The 11,775-nt window shown below is 43.3% G+C and overlaps 1 long non-coding RNA gene across 1 annotated transcript in view; it reads right to left on the bottom strand.

Moving 5' to 3' along the window:
- Positions 1-2,475: 2,475 nt before the first annotated feature.
- Positions 2,476-11,775, bottom strand: part of LOC122237952 — a 77,939-nt gene continuing 68,639 nt past the window's right edge. Inside the window, exon 3 of the long non-coding RNA XR_006216763.1 lies at positions 2,476-3,311. This is a non-coding gene — a long non-coding RNA (uncharacterized LOC122237952). The remainder of the gene's footprint in view (positions 3,312-11,775) is intronic.

Here is an 11,775-nt window from a genome sequence, read left to right as displayed (position 1 = left end):
GCCGAAAAATATGCCAGGAGCTTTCTCAAAAGACATAATTTTGCTGTACATAGCATGGCCTTTCTCTAGAATCCCAGAGACCTGCATTATTGTTTCTCACTGGGATTTGCCATTAATTCCATGCTATATATTTTTCTATCGCTGACTCTTTCAATACCATAGAGTCTGTTGAATCGTATGGTGCAAATGGTCAGGCAGGCTAGAGCTGCTGAAGAACCCATTCCTACTCAAAGCCCCATTGGAAACTGGAAGTCATCTGTGTCATCTGGTATATGGGCTGGAACAGTATTCCCAAGTATGGAAAGTGCTATCTTCAGAAGGGGCCAAAGAGACCTCTTTAGCAGGGATATCCTGGACCCCTACATACTTCACTGAGTAGCAGCTCCCTGATTCTTCTTATATCACACCCTCTGCAATGTACATATCTTCCCAGGGCCTCCAGCGTATAGCAACCTCTTGCTCATCTTGCCCAATCAACATGATGTCATCAACATAATGGATCAATGTAACATTCTGCAGAATGTCCAGATGGTCCAGATCCCCAGAGGCTATGTTGTGGCAGAGATGACTGAGTTAAAAAAATCCCGAGAACAAAATCGTTTTTTAGTAACCAATCAGTGGCTATGTACCGTATATCTGAAGTATATTAATCTGTTCTAGCAATGAAATCACATGTGGCACAATAGCTTTTATCAGGACTACTACTTGCAAAGTCTGCAGTAGAAAATAATCATTCTCAAGGACCCAACTTGAGAATGGGGCCAGACTGGCAAATTAAACACAGATATATTGGGGACCACCACCCTATATCTTTGAAGTCTTTAATGGGCACAAATATCCACTGCTAGAATATGGTATTGCTTTTGATTTACTATCTTAGTTGGAGATAGGGTGGAGAGTGAGGGCAATTTCAGAGGCTTCCACTTGGCCTTCAATAGCTCATACCCAATATGCCAAGGATCCGATGTTTGGGTTACACCAAATGCCACGTGCATCAGTTCTGATTATATACTCAAGGACTGGAGACATGACTACTAGGTGGATCCAAAGACTACCTAGAGTACACACTGGAAGCCAAGCTTTAGCCAGGACTTACTTTATTTCCTGGCTCTGTGATCTCCAACTCTAACAGAAGGCTGCGATAACACTTCAGGTCTCTTCTCTAGGCATCAATGTCAGCTCAGACCTGTGTCTGATAGCATCAAAATATTTGGGTATACTCATTTCCCCAGTGTGTATAGGCCCCTTTTGGAGAGGAGTAGAGGAATCATCATGGTATATACTTGCCATGGCATTGCAGTCTCATTTTGCCTAGGGATCTGGCCACCTCTTTAGTGAATGGGATCAGATCTGACAATCTTCTCAGGTCCAGGAAATAAAGCAAATGGTGATGACTTTTTATTGGAGTGCTCTCTGCTACTGCTCCTCCATTCATGCCTTCTTCTGACTGTAGGTATTAATCAGTACCCTCATTGGCTAGCTGTCATTTTACCTCCAGTCTTATGTTCAACCATTTTGATCAAGCATATTCAAAATCTAATTCCAGGGGTACCTCTCTGGCTCCTGGTGGTTCATGCTAGCTGACTCTCTCAGCTCCTTTGAGATATAATCTCTATTTTTCCTTATCAAACCCTATATGTCCTCAGGTGAATTATGCTGAAATTTAATCTTCATTACTGGCCTGGTAGCCAGAATAAGAGATGCGATAGCTCCTGGGTTGGGGGACAGGGGTACTTGGTACCTTGCTGAGGAAAGAACCCTACGGTATCTTTCTGAATTACAAAAATGCTGTCTTTTACTCTGGGGGTGGGGGGCATCTACAAGAGCTCTGAGGGTTAGGAGGGACCTGAGGAATCAAATTCTTGAGAACATCCACCCAGATGCCCCTGACTCAGTGTTTAAGGTCTTATGTTTTCTCAACCAGGGCCTTGATCCCATAAAAGATCTGTCTTGGCTGAGTATGTAAACATCACTTTGGCTTTGCAATCCTATCAGATTCTGAATTTGCTCCTCAACTGTGTCTGCTCTTCCACTGCATGAGATAAAAGCCTCTTTATAAACTACCAGAAAGGCCCCTGGCTCCCACACTTAGCTTTTGTCTGTATGTTAACTGTACTTGGTTTCTTCATACTCCCCTGGAGCCCACCAGTACAACTTAGTAGCAACCAGTAAATTCACCTGTCCTTGTAAGCCATGTTCCCCCACATATCTTTCAGATGTCTTAATCATCACACAGGCAAAAGCATTCTCCCTCACCAGAATGTTTTCCCAGGGGCAACCACACATGAAATCTTCAACAGTTAAGTTGCCACCTTGTGCCAGGGAGTATCTGTCTCCTATACACCACTCAGGATGAGGTCTTTCTGGTCAGCCAGGTTGTGCGCAGCCCAGTTCCAAAACCCACCTTAATACCAGCTTACTCAGAACACTCCTGGTGTCTCCTCTGTCTTTCAAGCAGCAGACACCCACACAGCATTAGATATACAAGATATTTATTGCAGTAAACACTCATAAAAAATAAAAGGGAAACAAGAATATGCAGAAGAGTCTAGACTCGATGCAGGCCTGACATCCATGAAAGAAGACACGGAAGGAAGAGTTGAGTTGGAAGAGTTATTGACCCAGTGGGGTTCTAAGTAAGTCTTGGCCAAGTCAATGGGAAGGCCCTGAGCCAGAACTTCCCCTTAGATAATTCCACATTTAGGAGGAATGGGTTAGTAACCCGACAATTCTCTGTCATTGATTGGGAGCAATCCAGAAATCCAGTGGATCCAAAGGTGCAGGAGCTAGAAGCTGTCAGTCAGCTAGTCCCTTCACCCCAACAGCCCAGCAAGTTCTCTTCAAAGGAGAACTGAGTCATGTGCCTCCATGGCTGCCATGATGGGTGAACAACCCCTCCTATGGGATTGATGGGGACAACTCCCAAGAGGAGAGCAAAGCACAGACAGCCTCTGGGCACTCTCTTCAGAAAGGAAGGAGAAACTAACCATGCAGCAGAAAAGTTAGGGTGAGGGTCCCTGGGAACTAGCTTCTAACTTAGCTTTCCCCTATTCAGTCATAATTTTCTAACCTTTTCATCAAGTTGGGAAGAAGTCAAAGAAGACCCTTTAGGATCACAAATACTTAAAAAAAAAAAAAAGGCACTTATAACCAGAGTCTAAAACCCACACTGGCAGGTGTGGCTTCCATGGCTTCCAAAGCACCAAGCAATGCTGAGGGTGGCAGTCTCAGACATATACTGCAGATGTATCAGGCAAGGTCAACCCACTTGGAATGCCCATCTCACTCCAACTTTCAGCGATTCTCTCCATCTATAAACAGGAGAATAAGGCAGTGTCAACATCAAGGAAAGGTACTGAGGAGGAGGAAGTAACCTGCCAAGCAGTTCTTACTTTACCTGCCATGGAAACACCTGAAGCCAACATGAAACCTAAGTGATTCCTAAGGTATTATTGCTTCGGTGTGTACATAAGCAGAAAAGTTCCCTGCTCACGTGAATGCAGTTCTCCATCTAATTACCCAATTATCCAGCCCATTTCTAGGAAAGGACCTGGGCCCTTGAGAGTTCATCTGGGTACATATTAATTGGCTGACCAACTGGCTGGATTCTCCTGTTTAAAAACTTGGAGGAAATGAGTCCAAATTCTGACAGCAGGGAATTTTAGTGGCTGTGTTCTGTTTCTTGGGCTAATAGAGATTATATTAAGGGTCACCCTCATCTCTAGACCCACATCTGACCATTGGTTTGAAGTTCTAGTTTCAGGGAATTTCAAGGTTGGAAGGGACCATATGAAGCCATCGTACCCCAAACCCCATGACCGGAAATGTTGACAATGTACGGAAATGGTGATGCCATCCATATCAACCCTGGTATCACATTTGCTTCTTTTTCTGTTGATCTGGACACAGCTAGAGGCAGCTACTGACCTACGTTCTCGCTTTTACAATTATTTGTTGTCCAAGGTTTTCTGTGTCCAAATGTCTGGGCCCTGTGACTTGAGAGCTTGTACACTGCGCATAAATGTGGTTATGATAATAAATTTGAAATCAAATTTCACACTAACTTCCCCTGGCCATCCCACACACTCCCATCTCCCCATGCAATCAGCCGGCATATGGCTTAGGAAATATCAGCCATATACCAGTAAAAACAAGGCACAGTTAGGAAGCATATCGCTGTCAAGAAACCATGCAATTAATATCAGAGTAAAAAATAATTGGATTATCTGTGCCATGGCTTTCTTCATTAATGCAGATAATTGGGAGATTTTAGTATTATATTTCCTTCCTTCTTGAAGAAAATGCTTATAATATAATGATGGGGATCCCTCCCCTTTAGGTTTCTCCTGGGTGGGAGTTCGTAGGAGCCTATGTCTGGTACCTTTGGCTGGCAGGTAAGGAATAAAGTACTAGAAAAAAGTAACCTTGGAGCCCTGGACCATGAAAAAAAAAATCGCTGAAGCCCTAACTATCACTGCACACCACCACCCCATGTGAACATGACATCTGCCACACACTCTCACACTGGGGTTGAAGCCACACAGACGCATGCTCTCCAGAAGGAGTCAGTGGTCAGAGTCGGGCTGGCCAAGTGGGATCTGGCAACAGAGTGACAGAATAAATCCAGGCAGGAAGGATCCTAAGGGCAAAGGCTGAGAGTCAGCAAGAACAGCAGGGAGAGAAAGTTATACCCAGGATGAGAAAAGACACTGCTCTGGCCTCCATGTTGCACTGCTTGCTGGCTGGGCTTGGCACAAAGTGTGGTCACAAGAGCACGTGCAGGAAAATCACCTAAGGAGTTTGCAAAGATGCAGATTCCTGGGTCTCTGCCACAGACCTGTTTAATCAGCATCTTTGGGATCCGAGCCCAGGAATATGTATTTTAACAGGTTCTTGGGTGAGTCTAATACAATGAAAATTCAGACTGCCTGCTCTGGGCACATTGTGTGAACTCTGGCAGGGGAGTTCCACCTGCCTAGGTGTGAATCAGTATCTGACTGTGGCACACTCATCTCAGGGCGTTCTTCACAGCCCCCACCGGCATGGATATTCACCAGGATCAAATCCAAAATGGGCTTAATGAGCACGTTCTTTTTAAGAAATGCTGTTTGGAAATCCCAAACCAGCAATGGGCAATCTCTTAGGGCAGAGAGGCTGAAAATAAGCAACAATTTATTTTCTCAGAACTGGTAAGTGTGGAGCGGCTGTCTTTTCTAGCTGGATGTGCTGTATTAGAACCATGCAAAACAAATACAGTTCCCCCAGGGCCCTGTGCATGATTTATTTCTAGATTTAATGAATGACCACGTGCCTGGGTTAGTGGAAAATAACCCGCAGACTGGCTCATCCTTGAAATGCAGTGGAAAAGCCTCTCTCACTGATGCCGCTGAAGGACGCTGACCCTTTTCCACATCCTAATCTCTCAGCAAAGCAGGTGACATGGCGGGCTGACAAGGTACTCAGGATGCCAGCTTTGCCTCTGAGAACACAGTTTCCCAACATCTTATGAAATGTCTATTGATCTGAGCATGTAGCTGATGTCGACACTGATTGTCTGAAGGGAGGCTACTCAATATCACAAGGTCATGATGAGGGGAAAAAAACAACTAATAATTCACTATCCTTGTACACAAAGGACTGGGCATTGTTTTCTCCCTTCTTAATAGTATCTTTCTGTGGTTCTGAGTGATTCTCCCTGTCACTGGCCTTGCTGTGGGATTTAGGTCTTACATTCACTTGTATTTACCTGTTTCTCCCCTGGCTTAACTTTTCAGATTCCTGTCACAGCGAACACCTGCTTTATATGCTCCGTCCCTGCTGCGGCCTCATCACACAAAAGGCTGATTTAACTCCTCAAGAGAAAGCCATTATTTCACAAGCCCTGGGACTTTTCTGAATCATATTTTCTACCTGTTAGGAACACCATGTCTATACTGAAATAGTATTTATCAATGCTTAATTGATTTAATAGGCCTTGTCTTGCAGATGTACGGTCGGGCTTAATGAATTCATTCATTTGTAAGGTTCTGTGAGATATGTAGAGGGAATGAGGTCTGGTGACTCTACATGAGCACGGATTGGTATCTGCTGCCCTGGCCCACACAGCACTAAGAGATGCATCACAGAAAGTGCCGCACCTTCCCGGGAAGGGCAGCTAGCGTGAGGAGAAGCAGGGCCGTTTGTAATAACACAGAGTTAGCTCTACCTTTATGGCTGTTCCTACCCAACATTACAAGGTAGGCAAAGTCCTCTTTCTTTTTTGCACATTATTTTGCCCCTTGGTTCATTCATTCTCTCCTGCCCTCCCACAGCCCTCCTTTCTCTCTGTGTGTCCCTCACCCTGTTTCTCTCTCCACCTCTTATCTGGGAAACATTCCTCACTGGTACTCTGCCTTCAGAAAAATACAGGATAAACTGATTCACATTAAGGAATACGTGACCAAGGAAAAAGGTTAATATCTCTCAACAGCATGTGTATTTTAAGAGGAAAATGTTAAATTGAAGGGGGAGAAATACTGGGATGGTGGAAATTCACACACCAGCACAGAGGGGAGAGAATAAGACTTTCTTTTTTTCTGAAATCACAATACTAGTTACATCCTTTTGCCTCTTTAAGGTCTGTTTCTTGGATCACATGTTTAACAGGTATCAGTTTCCTTCCACAGAATCAGGTGTGTCAGAAACCTAATTCTTTGTGTTTTTGTTTTTTTTTTTTTTTTTCGTTTGAAGCCTCCATTCCTCTGGGGTGGCAGAAATTTAATTTCAATTAATTTGGCTTCTCCTTTCCCACCCTTCCCTGGATTGCATCTACATTTTGGAGGCTTACATAGTGCCATGTACTGTAGGGGACATCTGGTCCTCGGGATCATTCACCATCCATGCTGGCCTCCCCCGAGGTGTCCACCTTGCCATCTGGTCTTCCGTTATTGGTTCACCAGGTGGCTGCTGACTCATCCCTTATTCCTGACCCTGAGACTCCTCCATATCCAGCTCTCTCTCAGCTACTTCCAGGACCTCTTGGGTATAAGGTGTTCACTGCTTTTGCCACAAAATTCTCAGCCTCAGAAATCTCCAAAAGGCTGTCCAGAATCTTTCCCCATTTTTTTTTTACCACTAACATAATCCTACCAGTGCCCCACACCATGCTGGGGCATGAGAACAACATTAATTTATGGGATCATGTTGCTTCCTGAGCTCTAGCTGGGAACCTGGAATGCAGGTCCCTTCTTTCTCTAGGATGAACAGACCAAGGTGGGAAAAGAGGGCTTCTGTCCTTCCTCCCCAGTCCCACCCCATGCTGAATTCTGGAAAAGGGACACAGAAATGTATCTCAGGGACCCACCAGCCTCTAAGTCCTTTGGGCTTTCTTCTACCTCCCTTCCTCCCCATAGCTAATCATGTATTCCTCTTTTCTCTAATTTCCATTATGTTATCCTTTTCTTGAGGCCAAAAATGCAAAATGACTGAAGACAGGGAAGTCCAAGGAATGCAAGAAAAAGGTGGACAGACTAATTTTATTCTAAAATATTCATTAAACTATAAAATACTGTGCTAGCCATTGTGAGGTATATAAATGCCTTGTCTGCAAGGAATTTATACAGATAAATGTAATGCTAAATACCAACTCAGAAGTCACATGAATTTATGAGGATAAAAGAAGCCAGTTCATAATTGCCCCCACACTTTTCCTTTTTTTTTTTCTTTTCTCATTTTTCCCTTTCAAGGAATTAAAACTCTTCAGCTGTCAGTGGGAATTTCTTGGAGCTAGAAGCTAAATAGGATACAGGTTAGACTCCATATCAACAAATATTACTGTAGCTTCCATCTGTGATTAAACTAGAAATACCAAAGCTTTCTCATGAAATTTACTTACTCTGAGCGGTACTGGATACAAACGAATTCTAAGACCAAAGGATTTGAATACCGCTCTTAAAATTACAACGTCTTTTGCCTTTTTTGTTTTTTTTAATGAAAATGTTGTATTTTTTTTTTTTAAGTAGGCTTCACACCCAGCACGGAGCCCAATGCAGGGCTTGAAACCATGCCCGTGAGATCAAGACCTGAGCTAAAATCAAGAGTTGGATGCTCAACCAACTGGGCCACCCAGGTGCCCCTGTTTGCCTTTTTAAAGATATATTAGTTTGGAGACTTTATTTCTGATATAAAAAATTGAGAGCAGCAGCCACAGAATTTTAAGATTGGTGAGGAAGGAGATGGTCATATCAGTCAGGGTAAGGAAGGCCAGCTGCTGTAACAACAACCTCAAGGTCTTCAGGCCTTAACACATTGAAGGTGATTTTTCACTCCACAGTCTATTGTTCCCCCCAGTCATGTGGGGACCTATTTTCTATCTTTAATGCATGGTTCCCAAGCTCCCCCTGGGTGACCCTGAGCCTACTAATGGGGATGAGAGGGCATGCAGGATTATGCAGGAGGTCTTATGGGCCTGCCTTGGAGGTACTACACATTACTTCCTCTCATTTTTCACTGGCCAGAACTCATCACATGAATTAGGCACCATTTAATCGAAGAGGGCGGGGAAATGTCATCTAGCTGTGGGTCTAGGAGAAAAAGGCAACAGGTTTGGTGAGCATAGCTTCTCTGCCATATTTGTGAGCAAAACTCTCTGACTGCATAATGCTCCCAGTGACTAAAGCTTCATTAGCAAAGAACCAGAATTGTTTCATAGAGAGAGAGAGCTGGAGGATCAGAGAGGCCTGATAGTTCTACCTGACCTCCCTCCCTCCCTTCTTCCTGCTCCAGCTTCCTCATCTCTCCTTGGGAGAGTGGGGAGGCAAGCTAAAGCCTGCATCTGCACACTCGCTGGCACTGTACAGATTTCTTTAGAAAGCAGAGGCAATAGCAGTCAGAACCGGGCTTCTCTTCCAGGTGCTTGGCAGCACCTGGCCCCGCCTCGGAAAGCACAGCACATGAATAAGCAGCACTAATCAATGTCAGCCTCATCATTCGATGTTGGCAGAGGCTCAGAGAGAAGGCCTGGTAGTCATGCTGGGCATTTGGGGTGAGGAAGGAACTAAGGCCTACCGAGCCTGTAGGTGGAGGACTATCTGTGCCGGGAAGGTTCTGATGGAAGATATTTTCGTCTCTCTTGTGCTATTCAAGCCAAGCCCAGGCCCTGTAAAGCACTCACTTTGTTGACCGAAAAGGAATCGTTCTGAGGCAAAAAATGCCAACAGTGCGAGTGGGAATTCTGCTTTTGCCCTTTAGTGTCTAAGTGGTTTTAAGGAAATGGATTAACTTGGTGTTTTCAAATGAGATACTCTTCACTTCTGTCCTCAAACACACCGTATCTAGGTGCAAGGCAGCCTTCTTCTGGAATAAGCCACCACCTGAAGACAGAGAGCTGGCACCTCTCTAATGGCAGTGACATTTTTATCAATGGATCAAGCCTGAGGAGCTGGCTGGTTTGGGCAGCCATCTTCTTACATTACACACACCTGAAAAAACTGGGGCCTGAGGAAAGGACATTTGTGTGATGAGCCAGGCTTACAAAAAAAAGTAAGGGTTCTTAGGTTTTGGTCCAGGGAGAAGGGCAGCCGTCACCCAACAGTGGAACTGGAGATGGAGAATGATGGAAAACTAACAGAGGCTTTCCAGATGGGAGCACAGGTGAAGTCGCAGGTGAGGAGGATTAATGCATCTGATGAGGAATGCACAGTGTACAGAACTCTGTTGTTCTTTCCTTTTTACTTCTAGTAAGTTCTAAAAGAGTAAGGTATTAAAATTTCCTTCCTAGGGCCTTTCAGCTAAAAAGTAATCCATCTTCCATTCATCTCTGCAGAGTCAGCAGGGGTGGAGTATGTGAGATTTTAAAGTATCTTCTCTCTGACACTTCTATAGTGATAGGCTTCAAAAATATTCAATCCAACCAACTCTTCACTGCTACTTACGATCTCATAACCTTTTTATTTACTAGAGCAGGTCAAGCTTATAACCATAGCTTTCCTCAGAGATGGCAGTTGTGCTGGATGTTGGCTCCAGAGAGATTCATGTTGAGTGCCTCCTAGAACTCTGTCCCCAACACTGTTTCCTGCTGGAGTGAGGTCAGAAGCCTAAGAATTTTCTTCTGGTAAGATTTTTGCCCTATCCTGCCTAGCTTTGAAAATCAGATGAGAGCCCGGGCCTCAGTTGTTAAGTTACAAGCAGTTACAATCGATAATATAAGTACATATTTTCTCATACATGGTCAACCTGCCATGGAATTGCATGATCACTTTTTTTTCCAGAGGATTTATGTTTCCAAAAAGCAGCATAATTGCAAAAAGAAGTACACAAAATATGCTTTTGATTTCTCAAGCAATGGTTTGGATTGGCTGGGTTTTTTCAGATTATAAAACCCTGAGACAAGGTCACTGCACATCCTGACCATAGGAGGTCAAGGGAGACTTTGTCATTTCTTTCTTTCCTTTTTTTTTCTTCATTTTTTTCATGCCCTCATCAATGATTTATTGTTGAACACTACCATGGACCAGGAAATAAATTATACAGGAAAGAAGAATCTTGTTGCTGAAAGGTATTGAGGAAATGCAGTGCTTTGAAATTCTTTTCTTTAAATAATTAGAGGAATTGAAGGAAAAATCAGGAATTATAAAATTGATTTTTGGCATGGGCACTGAACCAAAATAAGACTGTGTACAGTTAGTTGACTTTCCAAATGTTTTCATTTTCCCATTCATATGTAAAATCCTTAGGTAAAAATGCACTAAAAATAAGCCAGATACTATTTCTAGTCCTGAAGTCATCCTGAACAGTATCTCCAGAATGGATATCATCCTCAATGAAAATCAGGTGATTTGCTAAGATTAGAAGGGGAAATAAATCAGCTAAGTAATGCTTATGTCATTCATAAGAAACTGAAATGAACATCAAGAGACATTATGAAGGTAGGTGTTCCTATCCACGTAGTGTTGGAAGCCAATAATGAAAGTAGATTGTAGATGCAGTTACCCAGTTGAATATTTAAATATGTCCTTATTTGACTGTGCAATCACAGCCAAATATATTCAAGGGTGGTTTCCTTTATAAGAAAAAAAAAAGACTAAATGAAATGCTCAAAGATGACATTAGCTCAATTTTATGTTTGAAAACTTAATTGCACCCAAGTGAGAAAATACAAAATTAAAGTTCTCACTGCAACAATTGAGCCTTACGGTGCCTAGTAACAAGGAGAGATTTTTCCACACATGTTGGGACTCCATGTGATGTGTGTACTGAAACGTAGACTGGGAAAACGCCCACAAACCCATTACTGCCCCTTTCTAGAGCCTGAAGGAAAGCCTTCCTTTGAGATTATATAGTGATTTTATCTCGAGAGTGACACCTAGGATTTGTACCAGGGACTGTACCAATTGAAGCAGGTGAAGAAAGAAATTACCATTTATTAAACGTCCTCCTACTGAATAGGAACTTGTATGAATTTTATGGAAAAATAATTTTGTCTTTCTATATCCTCTATGCAGTGCCTACCAAGACAATCCTATCAATTCAAAAAGATGAGATAGCCTATGTGAGTGTGTGGAGGTGAAACCTCAGGCCCTGTGCTCTTGCCATCAACCTTGCTTCATTATTGTAGCACATGAAGCCACAGACTGTAGTGACCCCTGACCCTTTCCAGTGCTTCTAGTTTAAAGGATCTGTTTCTTTCCTTTGGAGACTTCTAGCATCTTAGAAATGCCTAGTGTGGCTTCTTCACACCCATTCCAGCCCAGAAGAGCCCAGGTTCCTCTCTCTTTTCTACGGGATTATCTCCTGAAT

This window comes from Panthera tigris, chromosome B1 (assembly GCF_018350195.1).
Source record: "Panthera tigris isolate Pti1 chromosome B1, P.tigris_Pti1_mat1.1, whole genome shotgun sequence".
Lineage (NCBI taxonomy): Eukaryota > Metazoa > Chordata > Mammalia > Carnivora > Felidae > Panthera > Panthera tigris.
Note: the sequence above shows the minus strand (reverse complement) of the source record. Positions and strands in the feature narration are given on the sequence as shown.